Source organism: Pseudonaja textilis, chromosome 10 (assembly GCF_049901715.1).
Source record: "Pseudonaja textilis isolate UNSWEBS1 chromosome 10, rPseTex1.2, whole genome shotgun sequence".
NCBI classification, from domain to species: Eukaryota; Metazoa; Chordata; class Lepidosauria; order Squamata; family Elapidae; genus Pseudonaja; species Pseudonaja textilis.
In genome coordinates, this window is record NC_141999.1 from 7,759,737 (window position 1) to 7,781,412 (window position 21,676).

Consider the following 21,676-nt stretch of genomic DNA (forward strand, 5'->3'; position numbering starts at 1 on the left):
CAGCAGTGACTGTTCAAAGTGATTCACTTTACAATCATGGCAAGAAAGGTTGTAAAATGAGGCAAAACTCACTGAACAACTGTCTTGCTTAGCAATGGATATTTTGGCCTCAGTTTTGATTGTAAGTTGAGGACTACCTGTACTTGAGTGGGGGATCATAGGACATCCTATTCCTATGTCTGGGAGTCAAAGACACACCCATGGAAAAACCCGAAAGCCACATTACTCAGAAAACCTATGTAAAAGTCTACAGTATAATGCTGGGAAAGGTGGAAGGAAAGAGGGAAAAAGAAAATGACCCAACATTAAACTACTTCTGGATTGTAACCACGAAAATGTCCTGGACACATCAATGCAGTGACACAGAGACAAGTTTGCCTTAAAAAGGTTTATTTCCACCCATGTCTTATCCACATTGGTCGACTAAGTGGATGGTTTCGTTCAACAGGAAAAGCCATAAACTATGGTTACACACAGGCAAAAATCTCCCAGAATTCACTAAGCTCAAGTTGGATGCCTGGAAATCAGTTTTCCTCACCTTAATTTTCCTCACCTCTCTAATGTACAGCATTCCATACCCTTGGGCCACTGTTTGCCATCCTTGGTCATTTGAAGGTGTGTGAAAGATGTTAAGGAAGAGAGCGGAGAAGAGCAACAAGGATGATTAGAGGGCTGGAGGCTAAAACTTATGAAGAACAGTTGCAGGAATTGGGTACGTGTAATAAAAAGAAGGACTACAGGAGACACGATAGCAGTGCTCCAATATTTGAGGGGCTGCCAAAAAGACGATCAAAGGTTGAACTATTTTCCACAGCACCAGAAGGCAAGGCAAGAAACAATGGATGGAAACAACTCAAGAGAAGTGACCTAGAAGGAGACACTTCCTAACAGTGAGGACCATTAACCAGTTGGAATGCCTTGCCTTCAGAAGCTGTGAGTGTTCCATCGCTGGAGGCTTTTACTGACCAACACTTGTCTGAAATGGCGTAGGGTTGGACGAAAAGACTTCCAAGGTCCCTCCCAACCTTCCAATTCTGTGACTTCAACTCCCAGAATTCTCTAGCCAGAATGGAAGGAATTCTGGGAGTTGAAGCCTACCTTAAACTTGCTGAGAAACACTGATCTAGGGAATTGATCCAGCTTGGGAATTCTGGGAGGGAAGACCACACATCTTCAAGCTGCCAAGGTTGACAAATACTGCACGATGGCCTCCTGCCTGGGAATTTCAATGCCAACCCATCTGGAGGGCAGCAGACTTCCGAAGGCTGCTCCAAGGATAATATGCTCCCTCAGAGCAGCATCCAGCCCCACCAGATTTTCCGACAAACGGAACCTATGAATCATGCTAAAGAAGCGCAAAGCATCCACCGACAAACAGAAGAAGAATGACATTCTTCTCCCTGAAATGGAGGAGATCGGGCAGGAAAGGAACGATCCCAAATATTCAGCATTTATTTTGTTTTAGAGGGACTTGAAGCAGGGAATCAGAGAGACGGCATGTGAGCCAGCGAGAAGGAGTAACAGTAGCTCTGTATGTGTGTGTCTGTCTCTCTGCTTGTGTGTGTGCTGTGTGTGCTTTCAGGTTTCCCTGAAAGAAAGAAAAAACAGACTGGAGTTATTTGCTCTGCCAAAAACCCAGGTCACAAGAAGTTGGAATTCTCTCTTCCGTCTCCTTTGAAACGTGACAAATTCCCAACTGTAAGCATCACCCTTCCTCTCTTTCAAAACCTCCCCAAAGCTCCCAGCAATCGGAATGCAAGTTTGCGTTCCTTTCAATCCAGCTTTTCCCAAAGGCTTTCCTGGGAAGAGGAAGAAGAAGAGGCCATGCCCAGAACCAGGGATGCTACAGTTAGGTTCTGCCCGCATCAGGGTGCCCTGCTATAACATCTCAGAAACCAACCAAAGGGTGAAGACCAGTGTTATCAAATCAAATCAACATTACAGTCTTCGGCAAACCCCTTAGAGCAGGGGTTTCCAAACTTGGCAACTTTAAGACTTGGGGACTTCAACTCCCAGAATTCCACCCCCACCCCCCCAGCCAGCTGTTGTTTTTCTTAACGGGACACCTCTGCTGAACCCAATCTATCCTTCAGAAATGTGTAATGAACACAAAATGTCACAAACAGAAATAGAAGAAGAGAGGCAGTTAAGATCTTGTAGGGTTATTGCAGCCTTGAGCTCCTAACAAGAAGACAGGATGGCATATAAATAAATAAAAAATATTGCTTTATACCCCTTCCCTAAGCAAACACAGATAAATAGCAGCCTTCCTGGCTACACTTTCGATTAAATTACTGATCCTATTTTTTTCTCCTCTCTTTCTCCTTCTCTTCCAAGAACAAGCGAGAAGAACCATCTATTTCCTTCTCTTGCTCCCCTGCAGGAGTTAATATTCTAGCTGGCAAGTGGATGGGAGCTTCTCACCATTGTTTTCCGTGGGGCAATAGTCCTCTACTTCAGTGGTCCCCAACCAGTGGGCTGGGGACCACTAGTGGTCCGTGAGAAAATGTTGATGGTTCGCAGAGAAATGTCGCCCCCAGAGCAATTAATCCAGGCAGCGCGGGAACACAAGGCTGCACCGCCCACACGGTCCACGGGGACATAAGGCTTGTGTCGCTTGCATTGCGAACAGCACGAGGTAATGAGGGGAGCGGGAAAGGGTGGAGGGGGGAACTTGCCCCACGCGCCTGGCCTGGCCATCGGGCTTCTTCTTTCCGCTTCTTTCGTCTTCTGCTTTTGGCTGCACACAAGGAAAGCAGCAAAAGTTTCTTTCTCTCCCCCAAACTCTGCCAGGAATGAGTCTTTGCCAGGGTAGCCTCTTGGAGCAGGATACCTTGCAGGGTCCCAAAGACTTCTGCTGCTTCTGCTGCTTTCCTTGCATGAAGCCAAAAGTATCTCTCCCCACCCCCCCACCCTCCCAGAACAGAGCTGGAGACGGTATCCTGCGATCCCAAATAAAGAATGATCGATAGGTAGGAAAACAGGGCGGGGAATTTTCCTGCAGACTTTTTTGGGGATTTTCACAGGGTCTCTGGTCTGCAGGATTTAAAATTATGAGTTTGGCGGTCCCCGAGGTCCAAAAGGTTGGTAAGCCTTGGTCTACACGGTCTCCCTAGAACCAAATTCAAAAGATCAACCTGCCCCATAACAGGTCGTAACAGCATAAAAGCAAACCAGACATCAAAGCCTTCTTGGAGCTGAGTGCAAATTGCCAGTTAGCTTTGACCACACAGATGTAGAGTTTTGGAGACCGCCTTGGAGAAGACAACATGTCTTCTTTGTTCCCTCAAGAGATGGGGAAAGAGGGTCAGTCCCTATGCCAGAGACTATGGCTAACAGGTGTGTAGCTATCTCAAACTGGGTAAATCTAGAGTTCAGGATAAGGCACTTTTATCATTTTCTGCAATCTTGGCACCATGAGCAAGAATAGTGGCTACATTTCTTCCCTTCTCCTACCTTCTCCTATTTCCTTCAAGACCAACCAGGAAAACATCCAGCTTTAGATGATGTCTACCAGAAGTGGGATAATCTCGCATATACACAGCAGGGAGATTTGCAGGGGACGTCCAAAGGAATCCAAATGGCAGCCACAACAGCTCCAGCATAAAGTCTGCCCATCTTTAGGTGTGTCACCCCACAATACATGCAAACACAGGTCAGAGTTTGGGATTGTCTACCTGTGGCCACCATCATAACCATTTTTAATCTCACCTTGCAAATTGATCCCTGATCCCCCATTTTTTATTTCCGTGTAGGAAACACACAAATTCCATGTAATGAAAACTGAAAGACAAGGTTTCCTAAACTGCAGGTAGTCCTCGACGTACAACCACAATTGAGCCCAAAATTTATGCCGCTAGGTGAAACATTGATTAAGTGAGTTTTGCCCCATTTTATGACCTTCCTTGCCACCATTGTTAAGCAAATCACTATGGTTGCTATGTGAATCTGGTTTCCCCATTGACTTTGCTTGTCAGAAGTTTGCAAAAGTTTGATTACATGACCTCAAGGCCTTGCAACCATCATAAATATGAATCAGTTATCAAGCATCTGAGTTTTGATCTTGTGACCGAAACTAAGTGTGAAAAATAGTCTTTTTTTTTCAGGGCTGTTGTACCTGCGAATGGTCACTAAATGAACTGTTGTAAGTTGAGGACTACCTGTACAGTTTCTCAGGAAGACCAAAGCTTTTACCCCAGTTAAAAATTTCTTTGAAAAATCTTGACTTTGCTCTACCTACAATGAAAGCCATATTCATCGCAAAATGGGACTCCCCCCCTTTTAAAAAAAATGCAATTACAACGTGTTAGTATTGAAAACAGTTTGAGGCAAAAAGAATGCTGGCAAATGTTAAGACACTGTACTTACACATCATGCTAAATCAACGCATATTAAACCCTGGATTATCAAATAAATCACTTCATATATTATACTAAATCCAAATGAGTAGATTCACATGTCTTGTTAGATCAAAACAAACTGATTACATTATTTATGGCTTAACATAATCTGTGAACCAGACCCTAAATAGCATTTTTTATAAAGTCATTTCCAAGCAAACAAGCACAAGCTTGATTCAATATCCATAGCAGTGAATGCTATTTTTTTTTTAAAAAAACTGAAATACAACTTCTGACTAATAATTAGGATTTAAATTAAATCTGAATAAGAACTACATGCTTGCTTTTTTAAAATAATTGCTGGCTGTTCTTGGCCTAGTTTATATACATAATACAAGACCATAATGTGGTTTATTTGGTTTGGGGCTTCTAGCTTACTGTTACATGTGAACCGAGCTACCATGGTTTGTTCAACTAAAACTGCTTTTAGTAAGTTCAGAGTTTGCCTTACATGTAATTTTAGCCTCTTTATAACTCCTTAGTTTTGTATTAGCCAAAGAGAGCAAAGAAATCAAATTAAAGGGTCTGATTCACACAACATATAGCTGGGTCAATGATAAACCCCGTTCTGAATTTTCACAACCAGCTAATCTCCAATCTGTCTTGGAACAATGGTAAGGACTGGCTTAGCAATAGTATTTAGCCTTGTATGACGCTTCACAGTGCTTTACAGAACTCTCTGAGTGATCTACAATTGTCACCATACTGCCCCCAGCAATCGGGGGGAGGGGGGGCATTTTACTGACCTCAGAAGGATGGAAAGCTTAGTCAACCTTGATATGGTCAGGATCGAACTCCTGGCAGCAGGCAGAGTCGGGCTGCAATACCGCAGTCTAACCACTGTGCCACTACGACTCTTGGAAGGTTGTAAGTACCTCCTTGCAATGGAATGTAGTGAGGAGGAGGGGGATCCCCAGTATAGAGGGGGTACATTCTAGAAGAGAAAGAAGCAGCTCAGCCTAGCTATCGTGTGTGAGAGAAAGCGGGTGAAGACAGCTCCTCGTCCCTAATAATTCAAGAGTATATTTGTAGAGTACCTGCAGACAGTAGAGTCTTTAGCTTATAAGATTTGATCTATAGATGTGAAACAATGAAGAACTGAGCTTGGAAGAAATAGCGTGAACAGAATTGTAGAATATAAGCAGATTCTGAATTTCTGATTGTCATTATTCCTGGGTGTTCCATCCTGGCTAGCCTTTCTGCATGTCTCTCTCCAATATCTATTAATCAGTGTACAATTTTTAACATGTTGTGATATTGCTCTGTGAAGTAGAATTTTGAGTAGTGATACTTTACTCTGTCCTTATAATGCCAAGAACAAAAGACCCAACAATCGCAATGTCTAGTCAATGACCTCCTAGTCACTTTCCTGAAAACACTTGAAAATACCTCTCTCCCATTTAATACAGCAGCTGCTATCTCACAAAGCGTTGCGATAAATAAGCTATGGAAATTACTTTCAATCTGTTTGTTAATTCAGAACCCTTTATGAATTTTTTTGCATAAAATAAAAAAAAATATGATTATGGCTTTAATGATTAGACAGGATAGATTACAGAAAGAAGAGAATCATGATGTAATTTTAGAGAGAGCTTAAAATATAATTGTACTTATCACTCCCGTGAAGAATATTTATCTTTTTTTCTTTCTCTTCTATTTCCCTTTATTTTCTTTCCTTTCCTGCACTTTTGGCTTTCTCTTTGATTTCTTTTTCTTTCCTTACATGGTATTAGTTTGAATTAATTTCTTGTGTGTGTGTGTGTGTGTGTGTGTGTGCATACGGTATATACAAAACTTTTTAACTAGCAATTAGATGCATTCGTCATCACCATCAAAAGAAAACAATGCCAATGGGCATCTTGGCATCCGCTGTGCCTCTCTCCATCTTTTTAAAATTAAGTTCAAAATAATTTTGACTTCAAAAATAGTTAAAGAGGTTTGCTGTGATGCAAAGCAAAGCTTCATCCTTTGGCATGCTCTGCATTTCCAGAAAGATCTCCGGGCCTTGTGTCCCTTGACCATTTCTGAAAAGTGTAAAACCGTTGTGTTTGCTGAAAGATGTGCCTGCTTATGGTGGGTGACAGAGGCTGTTGGGAGCACAGGGCTAGAAAGTCATCAGAAAGTCTCAGATGTTCATGAAAACATACGTATTTTCTTTGGAATGCCGTCCCCTGTAAGTTGTTGTATTAGTAAGCAATAGTAATTTGTTTCCACACAGAGTAATTATTGCTAACCTGACTCCTAGTCCTTAATTAAGGAAAGATTAACAGGTAGTCCTCAACTTACAACTATTTGTTTAGCGATCTTTCAAACTAGAATACCACTGAAAAAAAAGTGATTTAGGATCAGTCCTTACACATTGCAGCATCCTTGTTAGTCACATGATCGAAATCCAGCCCCTTGGTACCCAGGATGTATGTATGATGGTTGTAGCATCCCAGAGTCACCTGATCACCATTTGGGACCTTTTCAACCAGATTCCAATAAGCGAAATCATTGGGTGAAGTTGGATTCCTTTAACAACCACATGATTCACATAATGACCAGGTGATTCGTTTAACAATGGCAACAAAAAAACATCATAAAATTGGGTGTGACTCATTTAATGACTGTCTCACTTGGCAATGGAAGTTCCGGTCCCAATTTTGGCCACCAGTCAAGAACTACCTTTTAGTGAATTTTGGCACATGAAATATTGCATCGGACACCTCTAGAGCTGAAGGTAACTGATTTTTCAGTTGCAACAGGAGAAAATACGGCCAACTCATAAGCATCTGATTGGCTACTGTGAGAAACAGGTAGCTCGACTAGACAGAATTTCATTCCAATTCCCTAGAATCCCTCTTTTTTGGAACAAGCAACTCTGGGTGAGGGGAATCCACTGTCTTTTCTTTCTACATGTTCTGGAATTTGCTACGAAGTGTTGATACAGGGTGTTTAAAAGGAATTGGAGAGCACAGGAAAATCGTCATGTAGCGATAAGAAGTGTGCCAAAACGCAACAGGAATACCTTTTCCCTTCAACTTCCTCATTACTACTGAAACTCCAGATTTACACCTGATGCAGCTCAGCAGCTTTTAGGGTTCAGTTCATAACATGACCGCATGGAGGTACAGATGCAGAAAGAAACTTATTAAAGTAGCTATGTCTTCCCTCAGGGTTCTGTAGTAGCCATGCCATCCTGGGAAAAGACACAGCTGCTTTAAAAAGTTGCCGAAAGGTACATACCAAAGCCCCTTTTTACAACCAAATCACCATGTGCGAGTCACTGTGTGTGAGTTGGACAGCCAGATCGATCTATTTAATAAACAGATAAAAATAAGTCTAGAGCGTTGCACAGCCTTAGATCTTGCTTCAGGAAAAACAGGATCTTGAGAGCAGCAAGCTGGTTTATGGCGCACCAGATGTGTACCCCATACGGCATAAAAATGGTCCAAGATGGCCTCATCACTGCCCACCCTTTGCATTAGCTGTTCCACTCTCCACCGAAGGCAGGTGACAACAAATAAAATCTTGGCAATCCCACTTGAATCTGCGACCAGTTGGGAAGAAGGAGTCATTCCCCTCTCGGCCTCTTTCACATTTGCCTGCTCTAAGGAATACTACACTGCCTGCAACGGAGCAACTCAGAAGAAAGTTGACAATCTGAATCAAGACAAAGGCCCACAAGTAAAACTGGATTAGCGTGTGGCTGAGGGCCAATTCTTGGACCGTGCATATTTTGTCTGGCTGTCAACCCCACTGGTATGAATGTTTAAAATTTCTGCATCCCCCGCCTCCATTTCCGACACGATGCTCTAAAAGTACAGCTTTAATTGAAGCCATGGCTGTACCTGAAACATTTTTGGCTCCAAGACATAAGCCTCAAATACATGAAGCATTCATAAAGGAGGAGAGAGAGAAATGCTGAGCTCGGATAAAGTGCTTTTCCTTCCCCAAATGACAAATACCAACCATTTCTAACACGCTGAGATTAGGTTAAAAGGCAAGATAATCTGGGTAACCAACTCTTGGCATGGCTTAGGGTGAAAATAAAGCACCACTTTTAAGCATTTCTGGCTAGCCAGGATTTGACATTCCAGTGGTCAAGTCAAGAGAAACATCGGTGTGCCATGCAGAAATTTTAAACATTCATTTCTTCACCACCTCGGTATACAGCAAGAAATCTAGATGCCAACTTTATATGCCAATGTTTGAAAATGGCCAGTCTTACTCCCTCCGAATCTTGATAGATCGAGAGCAATAGCACTGATATACCGCTTCATAGTGCTTTACTGCAGTCTTCCCCAAACTTTCTGGCTCCAGGGACCAGTTTTGGAAGGAAAATGTTTTCTACTGACCAGCGGGGGAGGGAGGTGATTTCACCTACGTAACCTAGATCCTGTGCATCAGTGGTGGGATTCAAATGTTTTTACTACCAGTTCTGTGGGCGTGGCAGGGGAAGGATACTGTAAAATCTCCATTCTCTCCCCACCCCACTAACCTGCTTTCCAGCTCCCTTCTCCTGTGCAGGGCAACCAAAGAAGACCCAGCCGATCAGCTGGGACTCAGGAGGCAGAGAAGAGATGGAGGCGGGGCCAGTCAGAAGTGGGAAATTTGCCGGCCCTCTGAACTACTCAACATTTCTGCTACCGGTTCTCCAGAACTGGTCAGAACCTGCTGAATACCACCTCTGCTCTTCATGTGCAGATAAAGCTTCACTCATTCAACTATCCTAGTTCCCAACAAGCTGAAGACCTGTAAGGGTATTGGTCCATGCCCCAGGAGTTTGGGGACCTCTGCTTTTTAGCCCTCTCTAAGTGGCTTACAGAGTCAGCCTGTTGCCCCCAGTAATCTGGGTCTTCACTTTACCAACCTCAGAAGGGTTGAAAGCTAAGTCCACGTTGAGCCGGTCAGGATCAAACTCCCAGCAGTGGGCAGAGTTAGCCTGCAATGCTGCATCCTAACCACTGTGCCACCATGGCTCAGCGGTGCATGAGCACAAACCTATAATTCCAACCATCTACACTCCTTCTCAAAAATATGCCAGTTTGAACCAAGGACGCAGAGACCTCAAGCTGGCAATCAACAAAACAGTGGAGTTTGAAGTGTCAGGATCCAACTCAGTCAACAGACAACAGAAATTTCTTTCTGCTTCTGGTCATCAGAATGAAAACCATAGCTTTAGCGGCTTTTATATATTTACGTATTTATCAGAGGTCGACACCACCATCTTAATCACCTAATAGCAATACCACTTCTCAATGCTTTATAGTCCTCACTAGGCAGTTTTTTACAGTGTCAGCCTATTGCTCCCAATAATCTGGGTCCTCATTTTACCAACCTAAGTGACTCTGGGCATAAAACCATACGAAGCCATAAAAAAAAAAAGTCTAAATTAAAAACAGGCTAAAAACAGATTAAAATGTCAAGTTAAGATAAAAATCAAAATACAAAATCTCATAAGGATAGGAGGTTAACAAGGCAACAGGCATGCTCTAAGGCCACCAGCCATCCCCAGGGCTGCATCCATACTTTTACACACACGCACACACACACACACACACACACACACACACACACACAGAGGCTAATTTTACAAACTCACACCCCATTTTTTGCAATGTGCAATGCCCCACAGGCAAATTATGTTTATGTCTGTCTTTAACATATGGATGGCTCAGATATTTGATTCAGCAGGGGACCCAGGAATCCATTTTCCCAGTTTACGTGTTTATCTGTGTGTTGTTTATCTGTGTTTATCTGACACTAGCAGACATAAAACAAGGCATCTCTTCCAGTGGGACATCTGCCCGCTCCGATTCCATACAAAAAAAATCCTCTTATTTCTGCAGAGTCTACTAATAACTTCCTTTTGGCTGGTGGTGTCTGTTTTCTCAGTATCACTTACGTTAAGGAAAAAAGACATTAAAACATCCCTGGAATTTGCTGGCCCTAAGACTTATGAAACATGTTGCATAAGCGCACAGAGGAAAACCATCTACCGTATATTGCACAAACTCTCTCTACGTCGGGTTATTGTGTTACTTGGGTTCAACTGATATTGCCTAGAGAGGGGTAAATGTGTTTGTCACAGTGCATCTCTCTTTGAAGCCACCACACCTTTTCGGAAGCACAGCCAGCAATCCCATTTTATCCTAGTTTTCTTCTAACAAGAAAGGGGAAGAAGAAAAGGCAGGGTTGGGATGCAGGTACATTTTTCATCTTGCAACGCGGCAACTTCACACTTTCAGAATTCCATTGCCAGATGGTGAATTCTGAAACTCCCTTTGGACAGAAAACTCCGTTTTAGTTTTTTTTAAAAAATATTAATATGTTCTAGCAATGCGAAATTGGCTCAGCCAGATAGCAAAATACAATACACTACAATACAAATCTGCACCAAATCCACAGGAAAAAATAGGGAAACAAGGACTGACAAAAATGCGACAGCCATAAGATCAAAAGAGTTTTCAATACTTTGGAAGAAGTTTTGTTTTGTTTTGAAGAAGCTGCATTTCCATTTCTAGGAGCTGAGGAAGAAAGAAAACGTAGCATTTGGCATGCAGAATGATGACATCAAAGACATTGGTAAAGTTAAATTGCTCCATATTCAAATCTGTGTAAATCAGATTTCCCTAGGCTGATGGAGACTACAGGTCCCATATTGCTTACATCAGTATGCTGGCCGAGGAATGCAGGTGTCGCCTCAACACTACACCTGGGTGAAACCAGCTTGATGGTGGGAAACGTGAGTGTGTGTGTGTGTGTGTGTGTGTGTGAGAGAGAGAGAGAGAGAGAGAGAGAGAGTCAAGCTGTGTTCACCCAACTCAATTACTCTGCTTACCCAGTTGAACTATTTTCTCGGTTTGAGCCCTGAGCTACCCACAAGCCAAGCCACCCCCTCCCCACAAAAGACTCGGCATGTGGGCAGACTGGCAGAGCCAGGAGGCGCCTCACTGACCTGGGTACGCGCGTTGTGTGAACTCAGCCAGCTGCCCCGGGAAGGAATCCAACGGGTGGAAAGCAACAGAAGCCGAGGCACCTGACCTCGGGGCGCAGCGACGAGGAAGAGACCGTGGGTTGAAAAGCTGGGCAGGCGGCGGCGTTGGCAGCGAGGGGAGCCGGGCTGTGGCTTGCGAGCATACGCGGCGGCTGGACCGGCTGTCCGCAGAACCTTCTTGGGCAAAGCGCAGGGAAAACGGCCGCGCAGCCAGACAGCGGCGGGCGCGCGTGGTGAGCCAGCCAGCCAGGGCTGCGAAATGAGAGCGCGCAGGAGGGAAGCCGGCGCTTTTCACGCCCTCGGCGGGGTTTTTTTTTTTTTTTCCCTTCCTTTTTTTCCCCTCCTGTCTTTTGGGGACCGGCCAATGCAGCTCCAGAGGGTTGGGCCGGCTGCTTGCAAGCAAATAAGACCCCCCCGCTCCCTCCTCTACCCCAAATCTCTGTCGCTCCCACTTGAGCGCCTTCCAGCCTCCCAATGATTTTTCCGTGGCGCAGGACGGAGCGGGCTGGTTCAGCCGGGAGGGTGGCGGGAAGTCTTAATGAGGGGTCTCCAACCTTGGCAACTTTAAGACTTGTGGACTTCAATTCCCACAACTCAGCTTTGCTGACCTTCAACTCAGCTTTGCTGGCTGAGGAAGTCTAGGAATTGAAGTCCACAAGTCTTAAAGTTGCCAAGGTTGGAGACCCCTGCCTTAAACAATACTTGTATTATTATTTCGGTATTGCGTACCTGTTGATAATATGCATTGCAGTCGGGCTATTCCATGTTATTGATGAGGTCGCTATTATTCATTGGTGCGTTATTATGCCTATTGTGCTTGTTGTCGTTGTCATCTCCATTGTCATGACTGGCACCGGGGCGCTTGTCCAGGGACCCCAGAGGGAGAGGCCATCAGCCAAAGCCTCTCTGATCTTTGAACTAACCGACTCAATAGGCACTTTCTATTCGAGAAAACCCAAATCATTGCATTCCATTCCAGTAAAATCCAAAAAATTCTGAGGTGCCCGGGATGGTGGAGAGCCCAGCTGCCTACAAGTTTAATACATTATTATTATATGGTTGGTTACAGAGTCAGTCAGATCTTTAGACTGGATCTGGTATTTTTATCCACCTATCCAATCTTTCCAAAGACCTGGGATAGGCAAATAGCAATAGCACTTAGACTTACATACTGCTTTATAGTGCTTCACAGCCCTCTCTAAGCAGTTTACAGAGTCAGCTTATTGCCCCCACAATCTGGGTCCTCATTTTACCCACCTCAGATGGATGGAAGGCTGAGTCAACCTTGAGCCCTGTGAAATTTGAACTGCCAGCAGGCAGCAGAAGTAACTTGCAGTACTGCACTCTAACCACTGCGCCACCAAGGCTTAAATGTTGTTGGATGGTGTTAAAGGTACCCTTGAGGGAATCCAAGCTGTTCCGAGTAAACCCCGCCTTCTGCAATTGACTGAAGGGGATTCTGTCAACGCTGGTGGTGTTCAAGTGGTGTTCTTTTGGGGTTGCACCCAAGGTACCTATTCATATTGGTACTCTCTTTGCGTTCTTTTTACACAGCTGTTCCACTTCTATTTGCCAATCTTTGTATTTTGTGATTTCTTCTTTCCCTCCTATTCTGTGTCTCCAGGTACTGCCCCCTCCATTATCCAGACTGGCTGAGGAAGTCTGGGAGTTGAAGTTTACACCCCTCAAAGTTGCTAAATGTTGAAAAGAGTTCTGTCACCAGGGTCCTGTCTCCTGCCTCTGGCTGCCTCATCTTTAGCAGGAACAGCCTGGCTCTCAGTTGAGTTCATGGTCGCTATTTTTTTTATTATATCAGGGACTCTGCCAAGATACCTCTTGAAAACCTCATCCCTCTTCCAAGTGCCATTACTTTGGGGAAGGACAGATCAGGTCTTTTCTGCAAGTTCAACTGTGGCTGAACGAACTTCTAGAACAGGGGTCCCAAACTTGGCAACTTTAAGACTTGTGGACTTCAATTCCCAGCATAGCTGGCTGGAGAATTCTTTATTATTTCCTTTTCTTGTATTCTTGCCTAAATGCTCTCAATTGGCTTCTTGTCCTTAAATTATAATGCTAGGTACAACTTTCTCTTCTAACCCTGGGATCACATACCAGGCTGGCCCCATTTTCTGTCAGTAAATAGAGGTAGGAAACAGTCTTATGTCTGACTAAAACAATGGCACCCCTTCCTCTGGTTTATTCCACCTTCTCTATTTGTTGCCCGTGGATATATATTTTATTTTTCTTAACTGTCCATCACCCTCAGAACAAAGGTTAGACTGCAAGAGATAAGTAAACAAACAAACATGAAATATCAAAATAATAGAGCTGGAAGGGACTTTGGAGGTCTTCTAGTCCAACCCCTGCTCAAGCAGGAAACCCTATGCCATTTCAGACAAATGGCTGTCCAATTTCTTCTTTAAAAACCTCCAGTGATGGGGCACCCACAACTTCTGAAGAAAAAGTCGTTCCACTGAATCATTGCTCTGTCAGGAAGTATCTCCTTAATTCTAGGTTGCTTCTCTCCTTGGTTAGTTTCCATCCATTGTTTCTTGTTTTGCCTTCTCGTGCTTTGGAAAATGTGTTTATACTGGCAATTGATTAATTATTTAATTTTAATTAATTATTTAATTTTAATGATTTAATTAACTTTGTCATTTGTAAATTTGATGAGTTTCCCCTTCCATCCCATCATCTAAATTGATTAAATCAATGTATCAATTAATTTAATTGATTTAATTATTTTTATTAATTAATAGTTGATTGGTATATTGATCAGAGAGTAAGGAACCATGGGTACTATATTAGCTAGTCCAAAAAAAAAGCACAATAAAAAAAAAATTTTTTTTTTTTTTTAAAAAATTATAATAACACAAAAACCCCCCCCCACCCCTTCCTCCACAAAACAAAAAAAATTTTGAGGATTAAAAATAATTTTTTTTTTTTTTAAAAAAAAAAAAAAAAAAAAATTTTCCATTTATATACCCAATTTGGAGTAATTTACTCAGGTTTGGGGAGTCCTGCACTAACAGAATTAGCAACAGAGAAACAGAGAGAATTACTAACAAAGCAAACAGGCTTAGTCTAGTGAAGAGAAGGACCAGGGGAGATATCATAGCAGTGTTCCAATATTTGAGGGGCTGCCACAGAGAGGAGGAAGGGGGTCAAGCTATTCTTCAAAGCCCCCAAAGGCCAGATAAGGAATAATGAATGGAAAACTGGAAATAAGGAGAAATTTTCTGACAGAGAGAACCATCAACCAGTGGAACAGAAGTTGCCTTCGGAAGTTGTGGGAGCTTCATCACTGGAAGCTTTCAAAAAGAGGCTGTCTGTCAGAAATGGGATAGGGTCTCCCGTTTGGGTGGGGGGGGTTGGACTGGATGACCTGCAAGGTCCCTTCCAACTCTCTAAATCTGTAGAATGTTACAGGGCTGAAAATGCTTCTCTCCTTTCCTTTAACTTTTTGGAAAATTAGGGAGAATCCCTTCCGAAATGTTTCCCTGTCGCTTTTCTTTCAGTGGGCTAAGGCATCTTTTACTGTATGTGCAAGATGTGTCCCATTTCCGGCTATTCCTGACATCTTCCAGGGTTATTTCCACAAACCATTACATGGATACGGTGTGTGTGTGTGTGCGTCAGAATTTGAGGAATAAGCACCAACCCACATAGTACAGGTAGTCTTCAACTTACGACCATAATAATTGAACCCCAAATTTATGTTGCCAAACAAGACTTTGGTTAAGCGAGTTTTGTCCCATTTTACAAGCTTTCTTGCCACTGTTGGTAAGCGAATCACTGCAGTTATTAAATTAGTAACACGGTTGTTAAGTGAATCTGGCTTCTCCATTGACTTTGCTTGTCAGAAGGTAGCAAAAAGGGATCGCATGACCCCGGGATATGGCAACCGTCATAAATATGAGTCAGTTGCCAACTATCTGAATTTTGATACCGTGACCATGGGGATGTGTCCGTGTGAAAAAGGTCATAAGTCACTTTTTTCAGTGACGTTGTAAGTCTGAAGGGTCACTAAATGAAGGATTATAAGTTGAGGACTAGCTGTTTGTTTGTTTTTTTAGCCCAGGCATGCAAATCCAATTAGCAAGGGGAATTAGAAGTAGGTAACAAGTAACCCAACAGCAGGGGTGGGATTCTACCAGTTTGGGCGAAGTCCTTGCTCCGAAGATCAGGTGGCAGAGAAGCGGTTTGTTGCGATGATCACATGGGCCCTGTGCTTTATTTCCTTTGTTTAGAGCACAACCGATTTGCACGGCACGGTGGTTTGCCCCGCCTCAGCTGTTTTATTCACAGGGACTCCTGTAGAAGGTAAGTATTTTCTAAATGCGGCGCACGCACAGGGATCACCAAACCGGTCGTCATACCGGTGGAATCCCACTCCTGCCCAGCAGGTAGAAAGAATACCACCTTCTCACCAAAGTCTTTTTTCAGGGGTGTCTCTTGGGAGAAGCATCCCAGAAGTCTGCATCCAGTTTTGTTCACCACATTATAAAAAAGATGTCGAGACTCTAGAAAAAGTACAGAGAAGAGCAACCAGGATAAATTAGGGGACTGGAGGCTAAAACATACAACGAACAATTGCAGGAACTGGATGTGTCTAGTGTGATGAAAAGAAGGACCAGGGGAGACACGATAGCGGTCTTCCAATACTTGAGGGGCTGCCACAGAAAAGAGGGGTCAAGCTATTTTCCAAAGCTCACGAAGGCCAGACAAGGAATAATGGATGGAAACTGAACAAGGAGAGATTCAACCTGGAAATAAGGAGAAACTTTCTGGCAGAGAGGACAATCAACCAATGGAACAGCTTGGAAGCTGTGGGAGCGGCATACTTGAAACTTTCAAGAAGAGATTGGACTTCTGTTTGTCAGAAATGGTGCAGAGTCTCCCGCTTGGGCGGGTGGTTGGACTAGATGACCTACAACAGAGGTGGGCAACTATGGCCCCTTTATGACTTGTGGACTTCAACTCCCAAAATTCCTGAGCTAGCATGGCTTGCTCAGGAATTCTGGGAGTTGAAGTCAATAATTCATAAAAGGGCCATAGTTGCCCACCCCTGACCTACAAGATCCCTTCCAACTCTGATTATCTCTTATCTGTAAAGTCAAAATTGTGGCCACACCCATGAGATTGAAGCCCTGCCCCCTTTCATCTTGGAGGGAGAGCGACACCGGTCTGATAGTTGGCAGGAGAGATCTGAAGAGGGTCTGACTAATTTGTTGCGCACTATCTTGGCCACATTTGCAAAATGCAAAATATACATACTTCCTAAATAAAAAAAGGGGGGGGGGCAGTCAATTCAGTTTCTCCCAGTTGCACAACATCAAATCAAGAGGGACTTTGACCCATATGCTGTGAGAATCTGTGACCACCATCACTCTATTCTGCCTTGCTATCCCATTTTCTGTGGCCTGTTTTTGTCACCAGCTGTGAAAGCCACGATCATCATAGTTTCTCCCAAATAGTACCACTTAGGAATGTCCACCAGATTTTATTCAAAAAGTCAAAATGACATGCAGGAGTCGAGACTGAAAGCATTGCCTATTGGCTATGTGCAATTCACAAAGTCTTGGGCAGCATCCTTGCTCCTGTCGTGCCAAGCTGGAAAAGATGAATGGGTGAGCTTTAGGAGCATTAAGATGGATTTAAGAACTGTCATATTTAGAACTCACTGCCAGGGGGTGTGTCCCCTTCTAGCCAAACAGCCCGGGGGGCGGGGGGGTGGGGGAAACAGAGCTTTCCCTAGAAATACAGAAAGGAAGCTTGTTTTGATAAAGAAATAGCACAGTGGTTTTTTTTTCTGTTTGTTTTTGGCAATGAAGATGCTGCGTTGAAAAACCGAATACTGAATACAATAAGCCAGCACTGTGAGAAATCAAGGCACACCATCTCCTAAAACTATCACTCAACGTGGAGAGGAAGTATTGATTGATTATGAGAACTTTTATACCCCTTAATCATGCGGATCTAAACAGCTTATGAAGGTCCGAGTGAAATTTGCTGGATCTTTTATTGAGTAGCCGCCTTCTTCTTCTTCCTCTTCCTCTTCCTCTTCCTCTTCCTCCTCCTCCTCCTCTCTCCTCTCCTCCTCCTCCTCCTCCTCTTCTTCCTCTTCTTCTTCTTCTTCTTCTTCTTCTTCTTCTTCTTCTTCTTCTTCTTCTTCTTCTTCTTCTTCTTCTTCTTCTTCTTCTTCTTCTTCTTCTTCTTCTTCTTCTTCTTCTTCTTCTTCTTCTACCACGGTATTTTCAAACTTAGCAACATTAAGGTGGGCAGACATCAACAATTGATTTCTACCCCTCTTAAAATATGCTGGCTGGGGAAATCTGGGAATTGAAGTCCAGCCAACTTAAAGTTCTCAAGCTTTTTTTAAAAAAAACCATTCTGTAGCGTCTTCTGTTACTTTATATGCTTTGATATTGACACTTTCCAAGGTTAAAATATGCATGACCCTTTCAATTGAGGGGAAATGAGGGGGAATTGGGGGAAGGGGAATCAGCTACAATTGCTTCGTCAAGCCCTATATATTTTTTGTAAAATTCCAGAATAGAAACTTCAGACTGTTTTATTTCACTCATTTTGGTTTCTGGGATCACCACAGGGGGCAGCAATGTTTTCATTTTAGTGGCGGGAGGGGAGGATTACAGAAAAATTATGGGCTAAACCTCCTCGGCGGCGAAGAGAGACAGAGAGAACCGGTTTGCAGATGAATTTCACCCGGGCGATCTAGTGGAGGGCATTAGCAGGATCCTCCTTTCGAGCATCTGCAGCCAGGGACTTCCACGTCATAATTTCCTATTCCAGAAGCGTAGCTAGATAATAGAGCCAGTTTGGTGTAGTGGTTGAGGCGCTAGGCTAGAAACCAGGAGATTATAAAGCCTGTCTTGGGCATGAAGCAAGCTGGGTGACTTTGGGCCAGTCACTCTGTCTCAGCCCTAAGAAGGAAGCATTTCTGAAATCTTGTTGAGGAAATTGCATGGTCTGGTTTAGGCAGGAGTCTACACTGACTGAAAGGAAGAAGAGAAGAGGAGGAGGAGGAGGAGGAGGAGGAAGAGAGAGAGAAGAAGAAGAAAGAAGAAGAAGAAGAAGAGAGAAGAGAAGAGGGAGAGGAGGAGGAGGAGGGAGGAAGGAAGAAGAAGAGAAGAAGAAGAAGAAGAAGAAGAAAAGAGAAAAAGAAGAAGAGAAAGAAGGAAGAAGAAGAAGAAGAAAGATAAAGGAGGAGGAGGAGGGAGGAAGAGGAAGGAGGAAGAGGTAAGAAGGAGGAGGAAGAAGGGAAGGGAGAGAAAGAACAAATAGGGAAAAGCAAGGAGGAGGAGAGAAGAGGAAGAAAAAGGGGGGAGTAGGAAGGATGACTAAGAGGGAAGAGGAAGGAGGAGGAAGAAGGAGAGTTCTAGTTTAACTTTAGCCACGAAAACTTACAGGTTAAGATAAGATTTATCTGTTCGTTAGGTTTATATCTCATAGATGAGGCATGCTTATCTCTCTCTACCTGTTGGATTAGGAGTGGGGGAACTCAGGCTCAAGAGACCCTTCTCAGTCACAGAAGCTGCTTGAGGGATCAACCTTCCTTACAGGAAAGTTGTTGTAGGGAAATCTGTAGGAGCATTGGTATATAAATCTCTTTTAAAATCTTCAGGGAGGGAGGGAGGTTAAGTGGTGAGATTTAGGACTTGAGCTGTGTGATTTAGAGCCCTTCCACTTGCATTGAGGCTTAACTAGTTGTCCTACGTTTCAGAGCTTTGGACAAGATCATTGCTTCTCAAACTTGGCGTCATTAAAATTCCCCCAACCAACAATGTGTCTTAAAGTTGCCACGTTTGAGAAACACTGGACTAGATGCTCCTTGCACCCTTTTTACAGATTTACCATTATGAACAGCCAGCCAGTTTGGTCTAGGCGGGGTTACAGCACCAGGCTAGTAAGCAGGAAACTGTGAGTTCAAGTCCCACCTTGAGCATGAGAAGCAGTTGGGTGACCTTAGGCTAGTCAGTCACTCTCTCTTGGTCCAACTCACCTCACCGAGTTGGTATTATGGGGGAAACAGAGGAAGGTGTGTTGGATATGTTTGCCACCTGGATATGTTTGCCACCTTGGGCTTCAGTGGTATTTTGTTACTCAATTGCTATGAAACGCCTCAATGCTTTGAGACTCAAGGCATTTTGACACACAAAAATTCTCCCGGTACTCATTGTTTGTTCAATACTCAACGCACAAGCTAGTACTTGTCAGCGTTGGCTGCCTTGTGATGCCCCACATCATTCCTTATGGGAAAACGTTTAATATTCATCTTTTTTTTGGTACTCATCACGCTTCTTGGAACTAATTAACAATGAGTACTGAGGTACCACTGTATTCTTAAAAATGATAAAGATCAACCCAGAAGTAAGGAGAAATTTCCTGATAGTTAATGGAAATGAGTTGTGACTGCTCCAACGCTGGATGTTTTTAAGAAGAGACTGGACAACCATTTGCCTGAAATGGTATAGGGTTTCCTGCCCAAGCAGGGGTTGGACTAGATGACCTCCAAGGTCTCCTTCCACTCCATTCTTCTGTTAAATAAACAGAACGATATGCCTCTCTCACACTTCAATCCCCCTCCCAACAATCCCAAATGGCCTCAGAAGGACTGTTGTCTTCTGTTCTAAACAAGTCAAGCAACTCTCCGGCATCTTCCCTTGGTTGCCAATGAGGGCCTCAACTGGCAGACTCTTCTTAATAGGGTTATTGTGGCTTCATCCCAGGTCCCTCATGAGCGGCTTCCCCAGGCAACAAGGGGAATAAGTCAGTCAACAAATGCACAATCCTGATGCATTGCAATCATTAGCAGTTGGACAACTCATCAATGGTTTGTTCCAAAAATGCCACTCTGATGCTCAAGACTGGAGAAGGTTGGAGTGCATAGAGGTTGCACCTTTTCCCGCCAGAGGCCGAAGATTTCCGGTACTGGGCAATCAAAGGCCCCATAAAGAATCCCTTTTCCAGCACCCCTTCCCTCCCGCTCAACAAAAGCAGCTGGTTGAGAAGGAACTGGGAGATTCCTTCTTGCTGGACCTTCCCATACAAAAAAAAAAAAAACGACAGCAGAATGAAACGAGAGAAATTCGGTGGGAGGGAGCAAATGAGTGCTGCTTGCGCACATGTTGGATTCTTCTTCAGGAATGAAGCTGTCCGATGTCGGCTTGAAAAAGACTCGGCTCAATCCAGAGGAAACTGATAGGAAGCGGTATGCAGTCCCTCTGCTTTAACCTGGTTTAACCTGTCTTCCTTTGGTGTCTGCTGAGTAGTATGAGCTGTGCTTTGACCTCCCCATCCAGTGAGATTCCCACAGGAAGTCATTGTGCAGCTTGAAGCTTGAAGCTGCCTATAAAGGTGTTCCTCCACTTATGACCACAATTGAGCCCCAAATTTTCATTGCTAAGCAAGGCAGTTCTTAAGCAAGACATGTGTACCTTCGGGGTGCTTTTTATGCCTTTTGTTGCCACAGTTGTTCAACAAATCACTGCAAGTTAAGTGAACCATGCGGTCTAAGGGAAAGAAGAGGGAGTCAAGCCAGGGGTGGGATTCAAATTTTTTAACAACCAGTTCTGTGGCCGTGGCTTAGTGATCATGTGACTGGCTGGGCATGGCCAACTTAACATCACGCACATCAAGGAACACATCTCCTCACCTGGCCTCTCATGACTGTGGGGATGCTGCAACAGTCGTAAGTGTGAAAAAGGGTCATAAGTCACTTTTTTCAGGGCCATTGTAACTTTGAATGGTCACTCCACACAAACAAAGTACCAGCAAAGGAGGGGAAGAAAACTCCAGAGAGGTTCCTGAGACAGGAAGTCTAGTCCTGCCAAGAACGTAATAAGGGTTAACGGAGAGGCAGTTTCTGTAAAGCAACACCAGAATGTTTCCTTCCTGCCTTCCTTACAGGATTAGGCCAGTAATTTCTTCTAACAACTGATTCTCCAAACTGCTTAGAATGTTAACAACCGGTTCTAGCAGATAGGTGTGAACTGGTAGAATCCCACCCTTAAGTCAAGCTATTCTCCAAAGCACCTAAAGGCAGGACAAGAAATAATAGGTGGAAACTAATCAAGGAGAGAAGCAACTTAAAACTAAGGAGGAATTTCCTGACTGAATAATCAATCAGTGGGATGACTTGCCACCAGAAGTTGCAGGTGCTCCATCACTGGAGGTTTTTAAAAAGAGATTGGACATGTGTCTGAAATTGTATAGGGCCAGGGGTGGGATTCTACCAGTTTGCACCTATTCACTAGAACCGGTTGTTACAAGA

General features: G+C 43.7%; 1 protein-coding gene across 7 annotated transcripts in view; it reads right to left on the reverse strand.

The window, feature by feature from the left end:
• COL8A2 (collagen type VIII alpha 2 chain) overlaps positions 1-11,694 on the reverse strand; it is a 160,153-nt gene extending 148,459 nt beyond the window's left edge. For 4 of the 7 annotated variants that reach the window (XM_087939605.1, XM_026702659.2, XM_087939599.1 and 1 more), the window contains exon 1: positions 11,344-11,692. The gene's annotated coding sequence lies outside the window, so the exon portion shown is untranslated. Of the gene's footprint in view, positions 1-11,343 lie in introns of all 7 variants that reach the window. The other 3 variants (XM_087939604.1, XM_087939603.1, XM_087939607.1) reach the window with 2 other exon arrangements.
• Between the last annotated feature and the right edge of the window lie 9,982 nt (positions 11,695-21,676).